Source organism: Ochotona princeps, chromosome 7 (genome assembly GCF_030435755.1).
Source record: "Ochotona princeps isolate mOchPri1 chromosome 7, mOchPri1.hap1, whole genome shotgun sequence".
NCBI classification, from domain to species: domain Eukaryota; kingdom Metazoa; phylum Chordata; class Mammalia; order Lagomorpha; family Ochotonidae; genus Ochotona; species Ochotona princeps.
The window spans coordinates 42613098-42623054 of record NC_080838.1 but is presented as its reverse complement, the minus strand read 5'-3'; the positions used below and the strand labels follow the sequence as shown (position 1 = coordinate 42623054).

Genomic DNA, 9957 nt, shown 5'->3' with positions numbered 1-9957 from the left:
TTCCCCTTTAGGGATACATCATTGTTTTTAGCTGCATCCCTACTTCCATTTAGTGAAAATATGTTCAAGATACAGTGAGAGAGATTGCTGAAGGGCCAGTTTAATGAAAATTAAATGGAAGCATTGAACAAGAGCCATAATTCCTAGAGAGTTTCTCACAGAACACTAGACTTTGGATATGCTTGAAGAGGAGAAGAATTTTCTTTGTCTACAAACGTTTAGAAATCTAATCTTTCACATCAGTGTTCAGTGTTCACAATGCATATGAATAAGTAATCCTGCCATTTAAAACTCTTTGGCTTTAATCTCACCTTTATGAACACTTGTCATGAATCTCTGTTTTTGAGTTCCATTTACTGTTGTGATACCACAGTGGGCCAATTCCATTTGCCTCCAAAGCAATCAAGCATCATAATGTACTTCTTGGGAAGCAACAGGTTAATGGCTCAAGCACACCAGTCCCTGCCACCCATGTGGGAAAGCCAGACAGATATTTGGACTCCTGGCTTTGACCTGGTCTAGTCCTGGCTAAAAGGACATTTGAGGAGTGAACCAGTGGATTAAATCTTTCCCTTTTTCTCCTCTCTCAGTTGCTCTGCTTTGCAAATAAATGATTTTGCCTAATGTAAACTTTAATTTTATTTTCTCCTCAGGCAACCAAATTCACTCTAAGTTGAGTGTCCTTTCTTCTATATCTGTTACCTTGTATTTTTATTAGAACTTTTTTTTTCCACTTTGGTCTTTATTTTTTATCAGAAGAATAACTACAAACTCTTCTGCTAATCCTCAGTCACTCCATTTTGTTTGCATTTGTCTCTTCAGGTTCTAACACTGAATCTGAAAGAGTTTCTAAAATCAGAAGCATTTCTCATGTGAATGGGGAAGTGTTCTTTAGAAAGTGAGAACAATTAGGAATCACACATTAGATGGCACCCATGTGTATTTAGCTTTATAAAAATACATTTACTTTTTAGTTGGAAAAACAGATCAGATTTACAGAGAGAAGGTGAGACAGACAGCAAGATCTTTTATCTGCTGGTTCACTCCCCAACTGGCTACAATGGCCAGAACTGAGCTGATCCGAAGCCAGGAGCCAAGAGCTTCTTCCGGGTCTCCCACATGGGTGCAGGGTCCCAAAGCTTTGGGCCATCCTCTACTGCTTTCCTAGGCCACAGCAAGGAGATGGATTTATTTAGATTTTATTAAGTCATTTAACATTTAAATTTCAATTTTAATTATTTAATGAATTCAGTGCAATGTGTAGATGAAACTCTAAGAACACAATGACATTCTCATCCTCCTTTACTTTCTCCATTTCTTTCATCCTTCCACTTTTCCCCGTTTTCCTTCTGTTTCTTTTTCTTTTTTCAAATATGTTTTGTTTTTATCTGCAAGGCAGATTTACAGAGATAGAAGGAGAAACAGAGAGTGAGGTCTTCCATATGCTAGTTCACTCCCCAAATGGCTGCAAGGCTAGAATGGAGCTGATTCAAACCCAGGAACAAGGAGTTTCTTCTAACTTCCTACATGGATGGGTGCAGGGCCCAGGCATTTGAGCCATAGTTCACTGCTTTCATGGCCATAAGCAGAGCGTGGATTGAAAGTGGAGCAGCCAGAACTAGAGTCAGCATCCATATGTTGGTCAGTGCTACAGGTGGAGGACTAGCCTATTACATCATGGTGTTGACCCTCTGTTTTTTCCTTTTGAGACAATGCATTTTAAATTTACAGTGTAGTAAAAGGCTTAATGATTCACAGAATAAGAAGCTTAACCAGTAAAAGCAAAATATCTTAGTTTAGTGGAAATACAATGCCTATAAGCAATAATTGAATGGAAAAAGGACTATTTCACCAATTTACAGTGTATTATAAGGAAATCACAGATCTTTAAAACTGTAGTAGTACAACATTTTATACCATTAGTTTACAAAGGTATAAAGTAAAACTTAACACAAGTATATTTTCAGTGATATTGATACACATGGACATTTCTGTTTTTGTTTTTTAAGAATTGTAGCTATATATATTTTAACTTGATGAAAAATTTGTGATTTTTTACAGCAGCATGAAAAACAAAATAGATCTTGGCTTTTGTTTTAAATATGGCCTTGCTCATTTGATGTACTATGTTTCTGCTTATACATAAACCAAAATTGTTTTCTGTTGGGCTTCTTTTTACAAAAGATTTATTTATTTTTATTGGAAAGGCATTTGTACAGAGAGGAGTGATCATCTGCTGGTTTATTCCCCAAGTGGCCACAATGGAGCCTATCTGAAACTGGGAGCCAGAAGCTTCTTCCAGGTCTCCTGCATTGATGCAGGATCTCAAGGCTTTGGAGCGTCCTTCACTGCTTTCTTGGCCCACAAGAATGGAGCTGGATGGTAATTGGAGCACTGGGATGTGAACTAGTGCACATACGGCATCCTGGTGCTTACAAGTTTAGAATTTAGCCACTGAGCCATTGTGCTGGACCCTCTATGGAATTTATGAATTATGTGTGTGTGTATGTACATATATATTTATACACATAGTGTATATATGTGTGTGTATATATATATATAAAATGCAAAGGTGTACTTGCCCACCATAATATTTGGAGTAACTTGAGATGTATAATCAATTTAAGTTGATATTACGTTGTTTGGCATAATTAAATACTGTCTCTGTCTTCCCTATTTTTGCAGTATGATTACTAGTATCTTTCAATCTCTGTGAATTGGCACAGGCTCATTGGGATTCACTATCTGGCTTCATGCCAGGACATTGGCTGATCTTGGAAGACGGGAGGGACTGTCAATCAGTACCAGTTGTGCAGATGAATCTCTGCCAACCACCAGCACCAGGCTACTTTCAAAATGACTTCTTTAAAAAACACACAGTTTAGTTGGTGGTGATGGGATGTTCTTTCCTTCTCATGAAACTGTTTAAATTTGGATTAAGACCACAAGAAATCAAGATTTGGAGGGTCCATCTTGTGTTGCTGGTTTGACCTTCTTGAAATCAGCAGGCAGCGCTAGTGTTTCAGGACTATTTGACCTAAGAATCCCAACACAGTTCACTTCCATGAAGCATGTCTTAAATTATCTGTGACTGTGCTGCCAATATGTAACTATCAGTCACATATGGTTGCTGACATTCAAATTCATTAACATTAAGCAAAATAAATAATTCCACAGTCACACTAGCTAAATTTCAAGTGCTCAGTAGTCAAATAGTGGTAGTGACTACTCTATTGGACAGCTTAGGTTATATAATATTTCCATCGCTGATGAAAGTTACACTGGAAAAGACTGATCTTGGGCATTGTTATTTCCAGAGGCAAACATCAAGGACAAAAGGCTAGAACTGCATCCTTTATTATTAGTCATTTTAATGTATTTAAATCAGTCTGATACTCAAATAAGAGATGATTCTCTGCATAATTTTGTCATCTACTGAAAAAGAATTATTGGACAAGGAGCTAGGATAGTTTGGAGTCTGTTCCATCTGTAACTTTATGCTTAGGGGAATGTAAGGTGTTATATTTAAGTCATTTTACCTATGGAAATTCAGAGATGAGATATGAGGGGGTAAGAGTTAACACAGGAAGCCTGACTACTAGTCTAAGAAAGGTCTCCTTGTAAAGTTAGCCCTTGGATGGCATCTTGGAGCTTGGATTTTAGGAGGGGTAGCACCATTTCTTCTGGAGAGTATTGCACTGTGCCAAAAATGATCATACAAATACAATGACTTATGTTGAATACCACTTTGCTTTGGGAGTATTTGGATCCACACCAAGCAGAGTGTCGGCATTTCATACTTAGCACAACTTATTACTAGTGTGTCCAGTGTGATTCCACTGGGAGAAAACTCTGGAAGCTCATGCCTCATTTCCCTAAGTCTTTGAACTGTATTCCTTTTTCCTTTGTTGATATTTCTTTGCGTCTTTTTCTTTAATAAATCATAACTACAACTATATGCTGGGTCCTATGTTATGGACTCGTGGATTATCTTCGGAATGCTTATCACAGTTCGCAATCATATTGAAAGGGTAATCCAAAGTCTAAAGCTTGCAAACGTTCGAATTCCAACTGCCAGAGCCACATACTTGCAAGTGATTATTAAAGTGAATCCGGTGAGCCCCAGAGCCTATGAAACTGTGTCATAAAATGAAAAATAAGTGAATCTGGTGAGCAAGAAAAATCAGACTGATTTATTCAGAAACATACAAAATAAAGTTAGTTAAAATGAAGCTGGCAAGTTATCCAGTAATTGAATAATTTATGTCAAAATGTTTAAGATTTATTTTTTTATTAAATAAAGCAAACATTTATTAAATTGTGATAAAAACATTCCATCAAATTACAATGTTTAAAATTTAACTGTATAATTTTGCACATGTTTACTGGTAAAACTTTTGAATCTCAGTAGTATATTTGGTTTACAGAAGAAACCCAGTCTAAAAAAAGCGGAACTTCATATTTTTTGTTAAACAGGATTTTGTTTGATTTTTTTGAGGAGTTTTTTCTCTTAAGTTTTTAAAAATTATTGTTTTCCCTGATACAGTTTTGTAGGTATGAGGATTGCCCCCCTCCTTCTCCTTGCCTGTTCTTTCCCATCCACCATTTTCTCCCATAGGCACGGACTTTTGGATATCCCCAGAAAAAGTTCCAAAGCTGCCTGGAAATGTAAGCCAGAGTGGTTAAGATAAGAATTTCAGTGAAACAGAATATCAGTCATCCTTCCTTGGATCAAGTTTAAAGAAACTAAAGAGTCCTCTTAACACGAGTCCCTGGATAGGAATTCATCTTTCCACAGCAGGTTTAAGTGTCTGAAGATCTTAGACTTGACACGTTTGGGTGGATCTTGGCAGAGGCAGAGAAATATGGTCTTGGCTTCTACTGCTGGGAGTGGGAGCCGAGTAGTCTCCTTTTATTTTAAAAGTCACTTTAGAGAAGTATCTTCTTGCAGTGAGTGATTTCCTAGCTCAAACATCAAAATCTACATAACCATGAAAATCTATCTCATTCCTTGTTATGCAATTCAGTCATCTCCAACTCCCAATGTCAACTCACCCACTCCCATCATTGTTACCATCCATTTTTTTACAGCATGACCCAAGGGAGAATAAATTCTTGATTTCCTTCAATAATGTCTGGCTGCTTCATTCTCTCTCCTTTCTCTGCCTTTGTCAATCAGAATCCTTACCCAAAGAAACAATTCTGGAAGACTGGAATTAAAATATCTATGAGTTTCAGAGCATTTAGGGTTCTCTGTTTGGGCACATTTTTTTTCCTATGGTATGCTCTATGGGTGTCGATATGACTGCAGGGTCACTTAAAAATATACCAAAAGCAGAAAAGGTGAAAAAGTAATAAAAATTATAAATTGTAAAACAGCATACAAATTAAGATTATACATGTATGAAACTAGAATACATAGGTTAAAATCCCAACTCCTCTACAAATTTCTATTTGACTTTGGGCAGTTTATCTAATCACTCTATGCCTGATTTCATAATTTATAAAATACGAAAGCAGAGTTTATTGAGATACTCTAAAGATGGTATGTCAATATGTGCAAATTGCATGGGGTATTTTATAAATGCTGTATAAATATGGTGGCAGAATAATTGGCAATCGATACTGGGATGAAAGCGAAGATGAGAAGCATTGTGAATATTATGCTGGGAGAGCAGGTGTAATGTAACCGCCAGGGCTCAATATGATGGTTTTTAAATTTTACTTGATGGAAACCTCAGGGGTTTTTCAAAAAGTCAGATCTTATAAGATGATGCACTCACTGTTATAAACCGTCTATTATAGAAGAAAATGAAACTGCACTCCAAGCGTTAGTGCCAGAGAAAAGCAAAACTTCGCTGAATCACGGGAATGCACGCAGACTGAGCTGTCTTCATCCGAGATCTGGGAGACAATTCTTAATGAGGACTAGGCAACAACCTCTCCACACTTTTAAGTAAGTGCACATTCCAAAATGTTGAGAGTAGGAACCCAGAAGACTTTATTTAAAGGTAGAGTTGAGTTTGATTCCTAATGGGCCACTAATGACAACAAAGCACACAGGAGCTTTTCCAATACTTTGTCAAGTATTCTGTCTTTTCACTGTCATGTGTGTGATTACGCTTTCCTCAAAAATTATTATATGTGATTACTCAATTTATCCCACATTTCACTCAGTACTTACTGTTTTCTTCTAGAATGGTCTAACCCCAGATGTCATGATATGCACTTCATTTTTATGGTTAGTTCACAATGAGTGCCAATATTTCTTTCTTGTCTTTAGTCCTCTTATTTCCTTGCAGGCTTCACTGGCATTTAACAGAAGAAACAGGATGACTTCTTTAGGTGGCATAATTCTTCAAAACATGTTCACTTTCAGGAATAGCTTGACAAATGATAATGGAACAGGCTGGACATCAATAGTGCCCAAACTGAAATAAGAATTAACAAAGCCCCTATCACATTTTCATCTTGGAATAGAAAATGGGCTGTTACAATATCACTTGTGTCTATTTGGTACTGTCATTGTATATTTAATATGTGATTATATAAAATTAATATTTTCTAAAAGCTTGAAATTGTTACTAAAATGAGGAGTCATTTGCAGACGAATAAAATCTCTCATAGCATTCTTTATCTGTAAGGATGCTGATACATAAAAGGTGTATGTGGTTTCACTGCCAGCTGAGTAATAATTTTTTTGCGTTGGTTTTAAGAAACTTGCAAAGTTCTAGTGACCTAGTAAGTATTAACATAATCTGAAAGATTGCCCATTAAAAGGGTGCAAATGATTGAAAAAAAAAGAATTAGCAAAAGTATCAAAGACATTAAATCAACATAATAATCCTAGTGCTCTACCAAAGAAAGGCCGGTTCAGCAGAAATAATGAAGTTATTTGGATTTTTCTCCTTTTTCTTATGAAAATAAGAGGCAAAGTTCAAAAAAAAAATTAGGAAACAATTAAGCAGCATTTGAAGGTTGCTAAACTCACAATGAGTAGATGTCAATTGAGAACGGTGAGGTCCAGAAAAAAACAGAAAAGTAACCTGTGGGATTTCAGAAACTAACAAATGAAAGATTTTCAACTAAAAATGTCAAAATAGTTACTCATTAATATTCCTTAAGATTTTCATACCAATTGGATAATCTAGTCCATGTGTATGGACCACAAGTCACTATACACAGCATCAGTTATATTTCAGATCTTATCGTGGAAATATGTTTAGGAAACAGAAACTATACATATTAGAAGTCTGATTAAATTCATGTCATTAGTCATATATCATAAATTGATGTTGATTGAGTCCTTTCTATGTTCAAGATACAAGGTAAACGCAAATCCATATGTTTCCTATGTTTGCTTTGATCCTTATGACAGTCCTATGAAGTACGTATCATTGCTGTCTCTGAGGCCCAGGGAAGTTAAGATCCTTGCCCTGCATCTCATAACTAGTATGTGAAAGCACAAAAGTTCAAACATCCTAGTTCACGTCCATAACTCTTCTTCAATTCTGCCTTTGGCACCATTATCAGACAGAGATTTAATTGTGAATACAACTCTTAGATTCATACTAAATGTTTCATGACTTAATACATGGTACAACCAACACATCTAAAGGCAGAATGTCACAAAATCTTGCTTCGTTGAACAGATTCACAAGTCTAATGTAGATTTAAAATAACATGTGTGTGTTTATGAGTGTTTATATATTATTTGCGTCAGCCAGAAATAGAACCAAGTATTAAGTGTCAGGACCAATGCCAAATAAATTGAAGATGTCAGAAATAGCTAAAAGCTCAGGATGAATTACACTGATTCTTTATGGCACTCTGGGGTATTCCTAGAGGAGGTTTCCAGCCCAGCTCTCAGGCAATAAACTCCATGTAAGTCATCAAATAAATAAATGTAGCACTACATAATTTTGTGTGTGTGTATTGTCTGAAAAATGATTTCATTTCAGAGGAATAAGACTTCCACATTTGCCATCAGATTGTAGTCTATTGCTTTATTTTTTTTAAGTGAAAATGTAAACTTTTATTTAGGGAAATGTTCAAGCACAAACACATAAAAAATGGTGAATATTTTTAAACATGTGCTATCTTTGCAAAACAAACTGTCCACTTCTAAAAACATGCATGGTTTTGTTGGCAGTCAAGCCTTAAGTTTAAATCAGAGGCAGAGTATTAATAATTACAAAAAAAAAGTAACAAGATGAGCACTGGCTACTTTGTCCATGAACCTGTTTGTTTTATAAAGGAAAGATTATGGATCAGAAAATCTTCCCCTTAAAGTTCTTCATCCAGTGAAGAAGTTAAATATTAACCATTCAACATTGCTTAGGCATACGTTGACCCTAGAGGTAAAGGCAGCATTGCCTCAGAAGACAGGAACTGCTGACTGGTCTTTATTGAAGGGAAGGATCTGAATGCCCACTCTCAGTGAATATCACGCTCATTTCTGTGAAGGACACACTGGTCAAACTGGGGTCCTACCTGGATCTCACCTGCTTCTAATATTTAGGTTGATCATTTTCACCATTTATTAGGTTTTATATTCTAACTCTTAGTAACTTTTATTAAAATGCTTCGATGTTGAGGAATCATTCGCTGGTCCATAACACTAGAAACCATTCTATCACAGAGTTTTAGACTATGAAAAACATTCTATCACAGAGTTTTAGACTATGAAAAATAATGTAGACTGGAATAGGCATTTGAAAATATGTCAATGGACTAATCAACAAAGTGTTATGTAGACAGAATATAAATAAAAGCTTGTTGTACAAAATTGAGGCATTCGTACTTTTCCAAGGCTAAAGACTAGGTTAGTTTTTAAGTCCTTCACAAAAATTACACTTCCCCCACCCCACAATGCTATGAACACAGACAGTATAAATAATGCCAGGCCCTTCATAGGCGACTGTCCAACATGTTACTTTATGGCATAGGTGATCTTCACGGCATGGGGTGGTGTGATCTTGAAACACTTGTAAAGCATCGCTGGCGTCTCCTGCCTGTCATTTTCAAATTCAATGAAAGTCGTATCACATCTCCCGTGTACCAACCATACCTCCACAAAACCAGGGGACTGGTTAAACAGCATGGATAACGTCATCTCATTGGTCTCTGCCGTTAAGTTATTAGGGAGGAAACTGTAGTTTGGAGCTCATCAGGGGCCTGAGGATTTGCTGCTGCCTCTCCTTGACTGTGAGCTGCACTTGGTGTCCCCTAGCCAGGCTGTTGTTCCCATTGTTGCAGCCTGTCCCACAGTCTTGGCTTTTTTATTGTCTTTTTCTTTTTGTTGTCAGCAAAAGTGCTATGCATTTTAGATATTAAAATCTGTTTTTGCATACTTGATTCTTATTGGCTTACTGTAAAATGGTGACTTATAACCTTATAAAATGGTTATCTTATAACTGTCTCCAAGCATTTGTGGAGCAGCCCAGTTTCTTAAATATAACAAAGGATTGCCCCTTCATCTTCATTATGTTTAAAGCCACAATATCTGCCGTGTGACTAAACTGGGAAAATAGGACATAGAGCAATCGCTTCATTTCTTATTTTTAAATTTTATCATTCTTGTTATCAATATAAATAGTGTGATTTGGGCCAATATCCATGTTTGCTTAAACATATTCAAACAGCTGGAAGCCTGTGCCATCTCCAGCAGAAACTGAGAATTCGGTCTATTACTTTAAAATTGATTTCTTTGTGTAGGATGATGTTAAAAGTAGTCATCTTTTGCTGAGTAGGTGATCTGAAATGGTGGATTTTGAGTTGATCTTTTAAAGCAGTCTTATCTTTCAGAGCTGCTCTGGGTGAAGAGAGGAAGAGAATGGGACCTGGTACTCAGGCACTGGGCTCCTGTGCACAGAAGGGCATACCTGCATTGTAAGTCTAGGCTGTGCACAACAGTTTAAAAGCAGATGTTCTAAAAATCAATCCAAACAGTCAAAT

At 36.5% G+C, this 9957-nt stretch overlaps 1 pseudogene; it reads right to left on the bottom strand.

Annotated features, from left to right (window-relative positions):
* Positions 1-8932: 8932 nt before the first annotated feature.
* LOC101516051 (U2 small nuclear ribonucleoprotein B''-like) lies at positions 8933-9620 on the bottom strand (annotated as a pseudogene).
* Positions 9621-9957: the final 337 nt, after the last annotated feature.